This window comes from Aotus nancymaae, unplaced genomic scaffold, assembly GCF_030222135.1.
Source record: "Aotus nancymaae isolate 86718 unplaced genomic scaffold, 86718_ANA_hifiasm-v0.15.2.pri h1tg000090l, whole genome shotgun sequence".
NCBI classification, from domain to species: domain Eukaryota; kingdom Metazoa; phylum Chordata; class Mammalia; order Primates; family Aotidae; genus Aotus; species Aotus nancymaae.
Genome location: NW_026988505.1, coordinates 4753462 through 4770933, shown reverse-complemented (window position 1 = coordinate 4770933; position 17472 = coordinate 4753462). Strand labels below are relative to the sequence as shown.

Genomic DNA, 17472 nt, shown 5'->3' with positions numbered 1-17472 from the left:
CTTTCTTTTTTTGTTTCTCTTTTTCTTTTTCCTTCTTTCCTTCCCTCCTTCATTCCTCTCCTTTACTTTTTCCTTCCTTTCTTCCTTCCTTCCTCCCTTCTCTCCCTCCCTCCCTCTTTCCTTCCTTCCTTTTCTTTTCTTTCCTTTTCTTCTTTTCTTTCTTTGATACAGGATCTGGCTCTTTCGTCCAGGCTAGAGTGCAGTGGCAGAATCTCAGCTCAGGGCAACCTAAGCTTCCCCAGTCCCCAGCTCAAGTTATCCTCACTTCAGCTTTCCTCGTAGCTGGAATTACAGGTTCACATCATCGCACCTGGTTATTTATTTATTTATTTATTTATTTTCATTTCTTTTTTGGGGATGAAGTCTCATTCAGTAGCCCAGGCTGCAGTGTAGTAGCATGATCTCAGCCCATTGCAACCTCCACATTCTGGGTTCAAGTGATTCTCCTGCCTAAGCCTCCTGAGTAGCTGAGATTACAGACATGCATCACCACATTATAGAGACAGGGTTTTACCATATTGCCCAGGCTGATCTCAAACTCCTGAGTTTAAGCAATCCTTCCACTTGATCTCCTAAAGTGATGGGATCACAGGTGTAAGCCACTGCATCCAGCATGCACATCTCTTTTATTGGCTGTTTCTGACATGTATCCTTTACAATGAACCAGTAATAGGAAATGAACTGACCAGGTGTGGAGGCTCACATCTGTAATTCTGGCACTTTAAGTGACTGAGGTGGGAAGATCGCTTGGGTCCAGGAATTTGTGGCCAGCCTGGGCAACAAAACAAGACCCCATCTCTACAAAAATTAAAATAGTCAAATGTGGTTGTGCAGGTGTATAGTCTCAGCTACTAGGAAGGCTGAGGTGGGAGGACAACTTAAGCCCAGGAAGTCACGGCTGCAGTGAGCTATGACTGCACCACTGCACCCTAGCCTGGGCAACAAACTGAGACACTATGTCTCAGGAAAAAAGAAAATAAGCTGCTTTTCTGAGTTCTGTAAGCTGTTCTAGCAAATAAATCCAATAAGGGAGTCTTGGAAACCCCTGATTTGTAACAGGTTGATCAAAAGTACAGGTGAAAACCTAGTACTTGCCATTGGAATCTGAAGTGAGGGTAGTCTCATTGGACTGAGCCCCTAACCTGTAGGGTCTGCACCAGCTCCAGGTAGTGTCAGAACAATATTGTGAGATACTCAGTTAATATCCAGAGTACTGGAGAATTTGGTGTAGAAACTCCACACACACATTCAGTCAGAAGTGTGTGACTAGAGAGAAAAACGGGCTTTTCTTTCACCTACCTGCTTAACTGCACAGGAGAAGCAACACGTGGTGCTCATCAACAGAGCAAGCGTTAAACTTAAACCAGACCCTACATCTGACTCAGTCTTAATATCCATGTGAGATTAGGCAAAGCACTCATTATCCCTAAGTCTTCATCACTTCATAAAATGGGGATAACTGTGGCACCTTCCTGTGATTTTGGGAGAATTCATGAAATATTATGATTTACGTTATAATGAACATCACACCTATTCCAAACTATTTGACAGGGACAGTGATGTATGACAACAACAAAATATTAGAAACTGGAATGAGGTCTCTAGAGCAAAATTCCATACCAGAAAATTACTGTCTCTCCAAAGCATTCCTGCCACACTTAATTCAACATTCCCTGAACAACATGTGCCATCTTAATTGTCCAGGTCTTTATAGTGCTGCTTTCCCTGCCGGGAACACTCCATCCCATCCCAGCCCATTCCCCATCCCTTCACCTCTCCCTTCCCTCTCCATTCTTATACAACTCTTCCTCATCTTTCAAAACCTGGCCTTGACATCACCTTATCTGGAAACTTCTCTCACTCTCCAGAAGAGCCTCCCATTGCACTTGATGCATGCACTATTATTTGATCATTTCTGAGTTACTGTCTAAGTCTTTTTGTACCTGAATAACATGCTGCCCAGTCAATCTCTTCCTGGACTCTGAAGTCTTTCATGGTAGATCCAGCTTGAAGTGACAAAAAGACATTCTTAAAAAATAAAAGAAGGAATGACATAGATATCAGTAGTTAAAAGTTTTAAATGGTATGTGAAAAGCAAACAAAATTCAAGAGCTTCTAAGAAAAATGTAGGAGGGAAGGTTTTACTGGGAAATATGCTACAGGGTTAATTTTATTTTATTTTACTTTATTTTTTTGAGAAAGAATCTTGCCCTATTGCCTAGGCTGGACTGCAGTGGTACAATCACAGCTGACTGCAGCCTCAACCTCCAGGACTTCAGTAGTCTTCCAACCTAATTTTTATTTTATTTAAGAAACACAGACTTACTGTTACTAAAGCTGGAGTGCAGTGGTGTGATCATAGATTACTGCAGCCTCAACCTCTTAGGGTCAAGTGATCCTCCAATATCAGCTTCCCCAGTCGCTGGGAATACAGGTGTGCACCGCAATGTCCAGCTCATTTTATTTTTAATTTATAGTAGAGACAAAGTGCCACTATGTTGACCAGGCTGGTGGTGATTCCCTAGCCTCAAGGAGTTCTCCCACCTGAGTCTTCCAAAGTGCTGGGATTGCAGGTGTGAGCCACCACACCTGCCTGAGGGGGTTAATTTTTAATGATATAAAGAGCTCATCCAAGCTGGAAAACACTCTTCAGGATATTATCCAGGAAAACTTCCCCAACCTAGCAAGGCAGGTCAATATTCAAGTCCAGGAAATACAGAGAACACCACAAAGATATTCCTCAAGAAGAGCAACCCCAAGGCACATAATCATCAGAATCACCAGGGTTGAAATGAAGGAGAAAATACTAAGGGCAGCCAGAGAGAAAGGTCGGGTTACCCACAAAGGGAAGCCCATCAGACTCACAGTAGATCTCTCAGCAGAAACCCTACAGGCCAGAAGAGAGTGGGGGCCGATATTCAACATCCATAAAGAAAAGAACTTTCAACCCAGAATTTCATATCCAGCCAAACTAAGCTTCATAAATGAAGGAAAAATAAAATCCTCTGTGAACAAGCAAGTACTCAGAGATTTCATCACCACCAGACCGGCTTTACAAGAGCTCCTGAAGGAGGCACTACACATAGAAAAGAACAACCAGTACCAGCCACTCCAAAAACACACCAAATGGTAAATAGTATCAATGCAATTAAGAATCTGCATCAACCAACGGGCAAAACAGCCAGCTAGCATCAAAATGGCAGGATCAAATTGACACATAACAATATTAACCCTAAATATAAATGGACTAAATGCCCCAATCAAAAGACACAGACTGGCAAATTGGATAAAAAGCCAAAACCCATCAGTGTGCTGTATCCAGGAAACCATCTCACGAGCAAGGATACACAAAGGCTCAAAATAAAGGGATGGAGGAAGATTTACCAAGCAAACGGAGAGCAAAAAAAAAGCAGGAGTTGCAATGCTTATCTCTGATAAAATAGATTTTAAAGCAACAAAGATCAAAAGAGACAAAGAAGGACATTATATAATGGTAAAAGGATCAATGCAACAAGAAGAGCTAATGATCCTAAATATATATGCACCTAATACAGGACCACCCAGATACATAAGGCAAGTTCTTAATGACTTACAAAGAGACTTAGACTCCCACACAATAATAGTGGGAGACTTTAACACACCATTGTCAACATTAGACAGATCAACAAGACAGAAAATTAACAAGGATATCCAGGACTTGAACTGAGACCTGGAACAAGCAAACCTAATAGACATTTACAGAACTCTCCACCCCAAATCCACAGAATATACATTCTTCTCAGCACCACATCACACATACTCTAAAATCGACCACATAATTGGAAGTAAATCACTCCTCAGCAAATGCAAAAGAACAGAAACCATAACAAACAGTCTCTCAGAACACACTGCAATCAAGTTAGAACTCAGAATTCAGAAACCAACCCAGAACCGCACACCTTCATGGAAATTGAACAACTTTCTCCTGAATGTTGACTGGATAAACAATGAAATGAAGGCAGAAATAAAGATGTTCTTTGAAACCAACGAGAACGAAGACACCACATACCAGAATCTCTGGGACACATTTAAAGCAGTCTCTAGAGGAAAATATATAGCAATACGTGCACACATGAGAAGAAAGAAGAGATCTAAAATTGACACCCTATCATCAAAATTGAAAGAGCTAGAGGAGCAAGAAAAAAAAAACTCAAAACCTAGCAGAAGACAAGAAATAACTAAGATCAGAGCAGAACTGAAGGAGATAGAGACACAAAAAACCCTTCAAAAAATCAATAAATCCAGGAGCTGGTTTTTTGAAAAGATCAACAAAATAGACAGACCACTAGGCAGATTAATAAAAAAGAAAAGAGAGAATAAACAAATAGATGCAATAAAAAATGATCAAGGGGATATCACCACAGATTCTACAGAAATTCAAACCATCATCAGAGATTATTACAAACAACTCTATGCACATAAACTAGAAAACCTGGAAGAAATGGATAAATTCCTGGACAGTTGCCTCCTCCCAAGCCTAAACCAGGAAGAAATCGAAACCCTCGATAGACCAATAACAAGGTCTGAAGTCGAGGCAGCAATTAAGAGCCTACCACCCAAAAAAAGCCCAGGTCCAGATGGGCTCACAGCTGAATTCTACCAGACATACAAAGAGGAACTGGTACCATTCCTTCTGAAACTATTCCAAATAATCCAAAAAGAGGGAATCCTTCCCAAATCATTTTATGAGACCAACATCATCCTGATACCAAAACCCGGCAGTGACTCAACAAGAAAAGAAAACTACAGGCCAATATCCATGATGAACATAGATGCAAAAATCTTCAATAAAATACTGACAAGCCGATTACAACAGCACATCAAAAAGCTTATCCACCATGATCAAGTAGGATTCATCCCGGGGATGCAAGGCTGGTTCAACATATGCAAGTCTATAAATGTAATTCACCACATAAACAGAACCAAAGACAAAAACCACATGATTATCTCAATTGATGCAGAGAAGGCCTTCGACAAAATTCAACAGCCCTTTATGCTAAAAACTCTCAATAAACTAGGTATTGATGGAACGTATCTCAAAATAATAAAAGCTATTTACGACAAACCAACAGCCAATATCATACTGAATGGGCAAATACTGGAAGCATTCCCTTTGAAATCTGGTGCTAGACAAGGATGCCCTCTCTCACCACTCCTATTCAATATAGTATTGGAAGTTCTAGCCAGAGCAATCAGGCAAGAAAAAGAAATAAAGGGTATTCAATTAGGAAAGGAGGAAGTCAAATCCTCTCTATTTGCAGACGACATGATGGTATATCTAGGTGACCCCATCATCTCAGCCCAAAATCTCCTGAAACTGGTAAGCAACTTCAGCAAAGTCTCAGGATACAAAATCAATGTGCAAAAATCACAAGCATTCCTATACACCAATACAGACTTAGAGCCAAATCAAGAACGAACTGCCATTCACAATTGCTACAAAGAGAATAAAATACCTAGGAATACAACTAACAAGGAACGTAAAGGACCTCTTCAAGGAGAATTACAAACCACTGCTCAATGAAATAAGAGAGGACACAAACAGATGGAGAAACATTCCATGTTCATGGTTAGGAAGAATCAATATCATGAAAGTGGCCATACTGCCCAAAGTAATTTACAGATTCAATGCTATCCCCATCAAGCTACGAATGACCTTCTTCACAGAACTGGAAAAAACCACCTTAAACTTCATATGGAACCAAAAGAGAGCCCGCATAGCCAAGTCAATTCTAAGCAAAAAGAACAAAGCGGGAGGCATCACACTACCGGACATCAAACTCTACTACAAGGCTACAGTAATCAAAACAGCATGGTACTGGTACCAAAACAGAGATATAGACCAATGGAACAGAACAGAGGCGTTGGAGGCAACACAACATATCTACAACCATCCAATCTTTGACAAACCTGACAAAAACAAGCAATGGGGAAAGGATTCCCTGTTTAATAAGTGGTGTTGGGAAAACTGGCTAGCCATATGCAGAAAGCAGAAACTCGACCCCTTCCTGACACCTTACACCAAAATTAACTCCAGATGGATTAAAGACTTAAACATAAGACCTAACACCATAAAAACCCTAGAAGGAAACCTAGGCAAAACCATTCAGGACATAGGCATAGGCAAGGACTTCATGACCAAAACACTAAAAGCATTGGCAACAAAAGCCAAAATAGACAAATGGGACCTAACCAAACTCCACAGCTTCGGCACGGCAAAAGAAACAGTCAATAGAGTGAATCGGCAACCAACAGAATGTGAAAAAATTTTTGCAGCCTACCCGTCTGACAAAGGGCTGATATCCAGAATTTACAATGAATTAAAACAGATTTACAAGAAAAAAACAAGCCCATTTAAAAGTTGGTGATGGATATGAACAGATACTTTACAAAAGAAGACATACATGAGGCCAAAAAGCATATGAAAAAATGCTCATCATCACTGGTCATTAGAGAAAGGCAAATCAAAACTACATTGAGATACCATCTCACGCCAGTTAGAATGGCGATCATTAAGAAATCTGGAGACAACAGATGCTGGAGAGGATGTGGAGAAACAGGAACACTTTTACACTGTTGGTGGGAGTGTAAGTTAGTTCAACCATGTGGAAGACAGTGTGGCGATTCCTCAAGGACCTAGAAATAGAAATTCCATTTGACCCAGCAATCCCATTACCGGGTATATATCCAAAGGATTATAAATTGTTCTACTATAAGGACACATGCACACGAATGTTCATTGCAGCACAGTTTACAATAGCAAAGACCTGGAACCAACCCAAATGCCCATCGATGATAGACTGGACAGGGAAAATGTGGCACATATACACCATGGAATATTATGCAGCCATCAAAAATGATGAGTTCGTGTCCTTTGTAGGGACATGGATGAACCTGGAAACCATCATTCTCAGCAAACTGACACAAAACACAAAATCAAACACTGCATGTTCTCAATCATAGCGGGTGTTGAACGATGAGAACACATGGACATAGGGAGGGGAGCGCTATACACTGGGGTCTGTTGGGGGAAATAGGGGAGGGACGGCAGGGGATGGGGAGTTGGGGAGAGATAGCATGGGGAGAAATGCCACATATAGGTGAAGGGGAGGAAGGCAGCAAATCACACTGCCACGTATGCACCTATGCAACAATCTTGCATGTTCTTCACATGTACCCCAAAACCTAAAATGCAATTAAAAAAAAAAAAAAAGAGCTCAAAGCAAATATTAGAAGGAGCCTAAATGTCTACAGCAGCTGACTAGTAAATTGTGATACATCCATATAATAAAACATTATGAAACTATGAAAAGGATTAAGATGGATTACTAGGTATTTAAACAGATGTACATGAAATTGAAAATGAGAAGTGATATCCAATTAGCCTGTATGTATCTTGAGGAATATGGCCAATTATTTCCTGAGATAAGATTATGAGTCTAAAGAGTAAAGGAAATTTTTCACTTCTTTATTTAAAAGTATTTAATATTTTTATAATTTAATAGAAGATTAAATAAATGGATCATCAAATTAGTAAAAGACATATGAAGTCTATAAATAAACAGAAAAGACATGGACAGCCCAGCCATGGTGGCTCCTGCGTATAATACCAGCACTTTGGGAGGGGGCGGTGGGAGGATCGCTTGAAGCCAGGAATTCCAGACCAACCTGGAAAACTTAGCAAGATCTCATCTCTGCTAAAAATAAAAAAATTTAGCCAGGCATGGTGGCATGTGCCTATAATCCCAGTTAGTGAAATGGAAGTATCACCTGAGTCCAAGAGGTCAAGGCTGTGGTGATTCGGGACTGTACCACTATACTCAAGCCTGGGCTACAGAGCGAGATTTGTTCTGAAAAATAAAGGGGGGCAATAAAGAAATAAAGCTAGCCAGGTACAGTAGCTCATGCCTGTAATCCCAGCACTTTGAGAGGCTGAGTCAGGTGGATAACTTGAGGTCTAGAGTCTGAGACCAGCCTGACCAATATGGAGAAACCCTATCTCTACTAAAAATACAAAATTAGCCAGGTATGGTGGTGCGCGCCTGTAATCCCAGGTACTCAGGAGACTAAGGCAGGAGAATGGCTTGAACACAAGAGGAGGAAGTTGTAGTGAGCAGAGATCATGCCATTGCACTCCAGCCTGGGCAACAAGAGTCAAACTTCATCACACATACACACAAAAGAAAAGCAAGCAAGCAAGAAAGCAAGCTACTAAGTTAATATAAGAAAATATATTAAAATATAACAAAGATAAAGTAATATGAGGTATTTTATTTATTAAAAATAATCAAACAAAACATAACTTGTTAAGTTATAATACCCTGTGCCAGCAAAGGTGCAGCAAAACGGGCATTTTCTTATACTATTAGTGGTGTTTAAATTGTATACAAGCCTTCCAGGATAAAGATTGGAAATTTTTAAAAAATAATAAAGTGGCTCACTCTACTGCCTCTTCCAACTCCTGGCCTCAAGCAATCCTCCACTTCGGCTGCAAATTATAGGCTGACAGCCACCATGCTTGAAAGTTTGGCAATTTACATCAAGTGTAATAAGAATGCTAATGCCCTGTGACTGACAGTAATCTCATTTCTGGAAATATCATCTTTGGATATAATTCAACCTAAACAAAAGGTCATATGCACAAAAACAGTGAAAATCTAGGAGTAATATTTTTCTGTTTTTAAAAACATATGGAATGCTTCACAAATTTGCATGTCATTCTTGCACAGAGGCCATGCCCATCTTTCTATCATTTCAACTTTAGTATATGTGCTACTGAAGCAAGCATGAATAATTTAAGATAGAGTGGTTAAATGAAATAAGGAAGAGTTATGAGGAATTTAAAAATCTCTGGTATTTATAGGCACCTAGTAACAGCTCAGTAAATATTAACTGTTACTTTTATTATTTTTATGGCAATTCCACTCAGTTAAAAATTGTCATTAAAAATTACCACTGTCAAGGAACATCATGTATTTAACAGTATAATTGTAAAAACAGATAGAGGCCAGGCACAATGGCTCATGCTTATAATCACATCACTTGGGTCCAAGGTGGGTGGATCACCTGAGGATGGGAGTTCGAGACCAGCCTGACCAACATGGAGAAACCCCATCTCTACTCACAATCTCGACTCACTGCAAACTCTGGCTTCTGGGTTCAAGCAATTCACCTGCCTTGGCCTCCCAAGTAGTGGGGACTGCAAGTACACACCACCATACTCAGCTAATTTTTGTATTTTTAGTAGAGATGAGATTTCACCATGTTGGCCATGCCAGTCTCAAATGCCTGACCTCGTGATCCACCTGCCTCAGCCTCCCAAAGGCTTCTGCTCTTTCTTATTTTGCCCACTTAATCTAAGAAAACTAAGCTAAAATAAATGTTGTAACCAAACCAAAATGAAACTCTCTAAGTGGTATGGCTACTATACTCAAAAGACTTGGAAATTCCCTTGACCCAAAAATAACTATCTGGAAGCCAACAATGACTATCTGGAAGTCAGCATCCTCAGAGTACATTTCAGATGCAAACTAGAATATGTCACTGTAAACTATTAAAGTACATAGCCTTTGTTTCAGTAAAACTAGATGCAACAAAACCATGGGCTTCATGCATGACTGGTATAAGAGAGGCCACAGGGAGTAGAATTAAATATGACACCTTTGGCCAGGTGCAGTGGCTCACGCCTGTAATTCCTACACTTTGGGAAGCCGAGGCAGGCAGATGGTCTGAGGTCAGGAGTTTGAGAACAGCCTGGCCATGGTAAAACCCAGTCTCTACTAAAAACACAAAAATTAGCCAGGCATGGTGGCAGGTGTCTATGATCCCAGCTACTTGGGAGGCTGAGAGAGAAGAATCACTTGAACCTAGGAGGCAAAGTTTGCAGTGAGCTGAGATTATGCCACTACACTCCAGCCTGGGCAACAGAAAAAATCTTCATCTCAATATATGTGTGGGATATATATATATGAGATACCTCTTGGCCTATGATCAAAGTTTCTTCTAAACTCAATTTAAGGCACCATATATAACAAACCAGATGGCAAGAAATTAAATAAATTTTAGCATTTTCATGCCATCCAATTACATCTTAGTCAGTTCACAAACATGTTTTACCAAATGCTGGAGGAGTTTTTCTCTCTTTAGGAGTCATTTCTCACTTTACCCTGCTTAACAATAGACCTCACACACTTAGAAAGAGGATGGAGACAGGCCAGCTTCAGGACATGCTGCACAAGGAGAACTGACTGTCCCAAAAAGAGAGGTCTCTACACCCCTCTGACAAGTCGACAATAGACCAGCTACACGCAAATGCCTGAAGTAAGGAAGTCCATCAAGAAAATGAACAGTTGGTGAGATCAGGACTTCTGACACAAAGGGCCTGCTGCTGGTCTGACTATTCATCAAAAAATCTGACTTTAAGTGGAGACACATTGGACTGTGACATGCAATAAAAGAAGTGAAGCAGCAAAGGGTCTTGATTTGGGTTTCCTTTCCACCATACACAGCTCCAGTGAATGGAGGAGTGAGAATGCCTGTGGTGCTCCTGACACATCTGGGGTAGTTCCCATTCACAGAAGTCAACCTTTGGGATTCTTCCACACATTTCAGGGTCATTTTCCATCTATGCTAACCTAGATGTCCAGATAAAAGCTACTGTTTAGAAACTGGAGAGAAAATTGTCAAATCTGAAAGCCCACAAACTGTCTTAGCCAGGGGGGAACACACGTAGGAAAGACTACAGAATCTGATGTCAGAAGCCTAATTTCAGGTTGACCCCCCAGCTTTACAATTGTGATTAATCAACTTACTTTCTCTAGGCTCTGTTATTCTCACATCAATAATGAGAAAAGTGGACAGAATAGTCTCCCAGATCAATTTCAATCTTAACATCCTCTGGCTTTATGATTAAAGAGTGATACTAATAAGGCTAAAATTGTGACAACCCCAATAGGAGCCTGCTGGGATTATGCTAAGCAAAACTATTCCACACAGACATTCTGACCATGTCCCTCCCTACACCATCTCTCATACAGATATGCACCACTGGTAAGAGATGTCCCTTCTACAGAAGATATTAACCAATTCAATAATAGGCTGATTTATCCACTCAACCAACAAATATTTACTGAGCACCTTCTAGGTATTTAGGGATACAACAGAACAAAACAGACAAAATCCCTTCCCTGATGGAGCTTACATTTTAGTGAAGGAAGAGGGGAAGCCAGATATCAAATAGAAAATATGAATTAAGAATATATTTTATGCAGGGCAGTGTTGGGATTCACTCAGGGTGGCTGGCAAAATATTAAGGGAAACATTAGGGAAGTCATAGATTACAGTCTCAAACATTTTGGAGAGCCAAGAAAGTTTTAATGAGCCAGGCTGAAGACTTTAGAGCTTTAAGTCATAAGCTGAAGATTAAGATAATAAAAATTCCCCCAGTTAAGTCTGTTTACCCCACATTCCTTTGTCTCTACTCTGTTTACTTATGTAAACTTTGTGCTAGATGGCCCTCTCTGGGGTGGCTGAAAAAGAATTACTCCTTAATGGTGTTTATTCTGGGCCCAAGAACCAAAAGTTTTTATCATTTGTAAAACCAGTCTTTTAACCATGTTAATTATCCACAAGCATGTTGATTTAAAACCTCTGTTGTTAGAGCTATACTGAATAAATGCAAGAAGGAACAAGAAGTTGTAGTCAATTAGCTGTAATCGCCCCCTAAAAGCAGCTGAGGATCCCTTAACCCAACTCATACACTGTATTCTGTATGTAAGAGCATATTTCATTCATCTGTTACTAAGTCAAGGTCTGCAGGACTGACCTCTGCAAGTAGTGATCAATGTCTCAGAGCAGCCTGGAGGCCCTTGATAAAGTGACTTTTGGACCACAATCCAAAGCAGTAAGAGAGTGAGCCATGCAGACATTAGGGGAAGAGTGCTCCAGGCAGAGGAAACAGCAAGGCCCAGAGACAGGACAGGGTGAAGCCTGCCTGGCATGCTAAGAGAAACACCATGAGCTCAGTGTTTATAAAGAAGAGTAAGAGCAGCAGAGCAGCAGGAAGCACAGTGAAACAGGTAGCAGGAGCCAGGTCATGTACAAAACAAAGCCACTGGAGAGTTTGAACAGAGGCGTAAACATGATCTTAATTCCACTGTAAAAGGATTATTCTAGCTGTTATATTGAAAGTAGACTGGCTGGGCATAGTGGCTTACTACTGCAATCCCAACATGTTGGGAGGACAAGGCAGGCGGATCACTCGGGGACAGGAGTTCAAGACTAGCCTGGCCAATATGGTGAAACACTGTCTCTAATAAAAATACAAAAAAAATTAGCGGGCATTGTGGCTCATGCCTGTAATCTCAGCTACTAGGGCAGCTAAGGAAGGAGAATCACTTGAATTGGGGAGGTGGAAGTTGCAGTGAGCCTAGATAATGGCATTGCACTCTAGCCTTGGCAATAGAGCAAGACTTTGTCTAAAAAAAGAAATAAAGAGAAAGAGAGTAGACTGAAGGAGGTAAGCATGGAGACAAGAAAACGAGTTACAACAGTACCGAGATAATCCAGATGAGAGATGATGGCAGATGAATCCAGGGTGGTAGCAGTGAGGCATGAAGAGGGACAGAGTCTGGGATATATTCTGAAGTTGAATCAACAGGATGCTGGAGGACAGGATCATATGGGAAATCTTGGGACTACTGAGGTATTGAATGAAGCTAAATGGCACTAAATTCCAACATCCACTGTGAAATCCTGGGAACAGAGATTTGTTCATCTCTGCCACCTAGTGTTCCACCCAGTACTTGGCACATAATGGAGATATAAAAAGTCTTCAATTCTTAAATGAAGAAATGTGTAACTGAATATATTACAAAGCCAAAAGACCTGCAGTTTGATAGATCATTAGCAGATCAAAAAGCATGTGGTACTAGATATATTTTACTAACAGTGGGTCCCCCTCCTTTGAGTCAATCTTTTTTTTTTTTTCTTTACAGAGTTTATCTCTACCACCCAGGCTGGCACTGGCATGATGTCAGCAAACTGCAACCTCTGCCTTCCAGGCTCAAGTAATTCTTGTGCCTCAGCCTCCTGAGTAGCTGGGACTACAGGCATCCACCACCAGGCCCAGCTAATTTTTTTTTTTTTTTTAGTAGAGATGGGGTTTCACCATGTTGCTGAGGGTGGTCTCAAACTCCTAATTTCAGACAATCCACCCACCTTGGCCTCCCAAAGTGCTAGCATTGCAGGCAGGAGCCACCACAATCAGCCTGAATCTATTTCTTTTTATTAAAAAAATTCCCTTTATAACTTACTTTACAGTAGCAAGCTATGAAGCTGACAAACAACCTCATTAATACAGTTGACAATCTGAACAACTTGGCAATTTCCCTGAGATGCCGGATGTAGACACCAAACCTCATACCACCTCAGCAACTCCCATCTAAAATACAAGGATAAATGTTACACAAGTAGTAAGCTCATGTTCTTATAAATAGTAAATAATGAACCAGGCATAGTGATTAACACCTGTAATCCCAGCACTTTGGGAGGCCAAGGTGGGCAGATCACCTGAGGTCAGGAGTTTGAGACCAGCCTGGCCAACATGGTGATACCCCATCACTACTAAAAATACAAAAACTAGCCACGTGTGGTGGTGGGTAACTGTAGTTTCAGCTACTTGGGAGGCTGTGGCAGGAGAATCACTTAAACCTGGGTGGCAGAGATTGCAGTAAGCCAAGATGATGCCACTGCATTCCAGGGCAAGAGTGAGACTCTGTCTCAAAAATAAAATAAAAATAAAAAATAAAGACACATAGAATGTCACTTACGTGAACAGGTGTTCAGGGCTGGTGTGAAGTTGTGGATGAGGAGAAAAGTCGACTTGGAGACAATGGAGGCTGACTGGAATTACTGGATGAGGCAAGGACGGAAAGAGAAAAAGAAAAAGGATAAGGGGAGTAGAAGATTCATCTCACTGTGGAGGTCATCTCTGATTGCTGACAACAGCAGTGGAAAATGTTGGAGAAGGTCTGAAAACGTTGCTAAAGGTTGGTGGTTTCGGAAAATCTTGTAACATTTCCTTTACTTTAAAAGAAAACTTAGCATCTCAGGGGTTTAGTATGTGTTGTTTTTTCCCCATGGATTTCAGAGTAGTTGAACCATTCAGCCACAGAAAATAACTCGGCTATGAAACCCATTTGAACACTACCAATAAAGACATCAGACTCTCCTCCTCTGAGGTGAAGGGCATCTATTCACTTGCTCTTTGGCCTCCTTTTCTGCCTACCCTCATCTACTTTTCTGGCATCTGCTCCTCCCAGGCAGGACTTCACACTCTCATCACAGAGCCAGGTGCTACCTTCCACTCTTGGAGGCTCTTTCACATCCCTGGCTCCACCACATTCTCATGTGTGACATCTAGGTTTCACCAAGCTGAGGACAGAGTATACCCATAGTGGGTTTAAGCAGACAATTCTGACGGCCACAAAATTCTTTTGCCATATGGTCTGTGACTTGAATTGTCCTGTCCAAAAACAAATTCATGGTCCACTCACAGGCCAAGTAAGGTTATGTTAGAATGAGGAATCACCAAGCACCTTTAATTCCTTCCAAGATCTTATAAATTGGAGAAAGTCAACAGCTGTTAGTGATGGCAAAAGTGGAGATTCTCCTTCTGATGACAGCTGCTGCACTCTGGTGATGATGGCAGGCCCAGCGCTGCTCCAGCACCCAATCCTTGCAGTGTCTTCTATGGCACTGGTATATTCTTTATGTAGTACAGCCTTCACATTCTCAGTTTCTGCAATCACTGTCACAACTGCCCATAACAAAAGTGGTGACTGCACTCATCACAACCTTGAATCTGAGCTTTGTCTCGAAAATGAAGCCTTCTACAGGTTTCATCATGTTCAAACTAATCCACACTGAAGATCTACCTCCAGGAATATTTTTCTTTTTCTATGACTTCCCTTAGGAAAACATACATAACTTCGAATCTTCAGTTCTTCACCAATACTTTAATTCTTTGGCTAAATTAAAAGCATGCTGGGTGCTATGGCTCACACCTGTAATCCCAGTACTTTGGAAGGCTGAGGCATATGGATCACAAAGTCAGGAGTTCAAGACCAGCCTGGCCAACATGATGAAACCCCGTCTCTTCCAAACTACAAAAATCAGCTAGGCGTGTGGTGTGAGTCTATAATCTCAGCTACTCAGGAGGCTGAGGCAGGAGAACTGCTTCAATCTGGAAGGCAAGGGTTGCAGGGAGCCAAAATCATGCCACTGCACTCCAGTCTGGGTGACAAAGCAAGACTCCATCTCAAAAAAAAAAAAAAAAAAAAAAAAAAAGCATGCTGAGGAGGTTAACTTATGAGTTAAGCACTGAGTTTTGTCTTTTCCACTGCAGGACTCCTGGACTAGGATAATTTTCTTACTCTACTACAGAATTTCTCAACTACTTTCCAGGCCATAATCCACACAAAATCTATTTGGCACACTGACTGACCTTCACTAATTTCCCCAAGGTACTATGAGAGCTGAAGGAGCAGTATTTTAGGATACATCCAGTAACCCAACTTGAGAACATTTATTCACTTTAATATTCATAAAAATGATTAACTGCACCAATTTATAAACACTTAATACACACACAAAATTCACACTTGATTCCCAACACTTATTTACTGAAAATGTAAAAGTTTACACTACATGGTCATTTATTTGTTCTTGGCAACATAAGTTCCTAAGGTAGTAGATGATCTACAAATTGTGGTCACTTACTTTGACAATGCACAATGGCGAACAAAAAGATGAGAAAGGAAGAAAGGTACACTTAGAGCTCTAATAAAGAAAACAGGCCAAGCACGGTGTCTCACGCCTGTAATCCTAACACTTTGGGAGGCTGACACAGGAGGATGCTCTGTGGACAGGGTTCTGGGGCCAGACTGGCCAACATGGCAAAACCCTATCTCTACTAAAAACACAAAAATTAGCTGGACATGGTGGCAAATGCCTGTACTCCCAGCTACTAGGAAGGTTGAGGCAGGATAATCGCTTGAACCCAGGAGGTGGAGGTTGCAGTGAGCTGAGATTGTGCTACTGTACTCCAGCCTGGGCAACAGAGTGAAAGAAAGAAAGAAAAGAAAAAGAAAAAGGGAGGGGGAGGATCCAAGATGGCAGAATAGAAACAGCTCTAGAGTGCAGTTCCCAGCAAGATCAATGCAGAGGGTGACTGCCCACCACATATCCAAATGAATTTTCACTGCCCACAGACCAGCAGACCGAAAAGTGCCATGAGTTTTCAGCATGGTGGCTTCAGCCGGTGCCGGGTTGGCACACAGAAACTCACACAAATCTGGGCAGCCATTTCAACTGACACCAGGTACGCCTGGGAGACAGAGTTACCCATTCAACTGAAAGGGAGGGGGCAGAGACAGGGAGCCAGGTGATCTGGCTTGGTGGGTACCACTCCCACAAAACAAGCAATCTGAAATGCTCTGGATTGAAAATTTGGCAGCAAGGGCAGCTGGACCCAGGATGGTCCAGCTCAGTTGGGGGAAGGGCGGCCATCACTACCGAGGCAGTCCACAACTACCAAGACAGTTCACATAGCAGCTGGGTAGAGCCTGCAGCAGCTCAGCAACACCTCTGCTGGCATACTGTGACTAGACTACTCCCTGCAGGGCAGGGCATCTATGAAAAAAGGCAGCAGCACAACAGGAACTTATAAATAAAGCCAGCCTTCCTAGGACAGAACACCTGGGAAAAGAGGGGGTTATGAGTTCGGTTGCAGTAGACTTAAAAGTACCTGCCCAGCAGTTCTGCACAGAACAATGGAGCTCCCAGAACAGCATTTGAGTTCCTATAAGGGACAGACTGTCTTCTCAAGCAGCTCCCAACCCCCATATACCCAAAGAGACATCTCATAAAGGAGAGCTCAGGCCAACATCTGGCAAGTACCCTTCTGGGACAAAGATAACAGAAGAAGAAACTGGCAGCAGCCCTTACTGTTCTGCAGCCCCCATGAGTGATCCCCAGGCAAGCAGGGTCTGGATTGGAACTCCAGCAGTCCTGTAGCAGAGAGGCCCAACTTTTAGAAGAAGAACTAAGAAACAGAAAGAAATAGCTTTAACATCAACAAAAAGGATGTCCACTCAGATACCCCATCTGAAAGTCACCAACTACAAAGACCACAGGTAGATAAAGCCACTAAGATGGGAAGAAACCAGCACAAAAAGGATGAAAACACCAAAAACTATAATACCTCTCCTCCTCCAAAGGATCAAGACTCCTCACCAGCTAGGGATCAAAGATGGATGGAGAATGAATCTGATGAATTGTCAGAAACAAGCTTCAGAAGATGGGTAATAACAAACTTCTCATAGCTAAAAGAACATGTGCTAACCCAATGCAAAGAAGAAACTAAGAACCTAT

At 41.5% G+C, this 17472-nt stretch overlaps 1 pseudogene; it reads right to left on the bottom strand.

Moving 5' to 3' along the window:
- Positions 1-8723: 8723 nt before the first annotated feature.
- LOC135271805 (U6 spliceosomal RNA) lies at positions 8724-8823 on the bottom strand (annotated as a pseudogene).
- Between the last annotated feature and the right edge of the window lie 8649 nt (positions 8824-17472).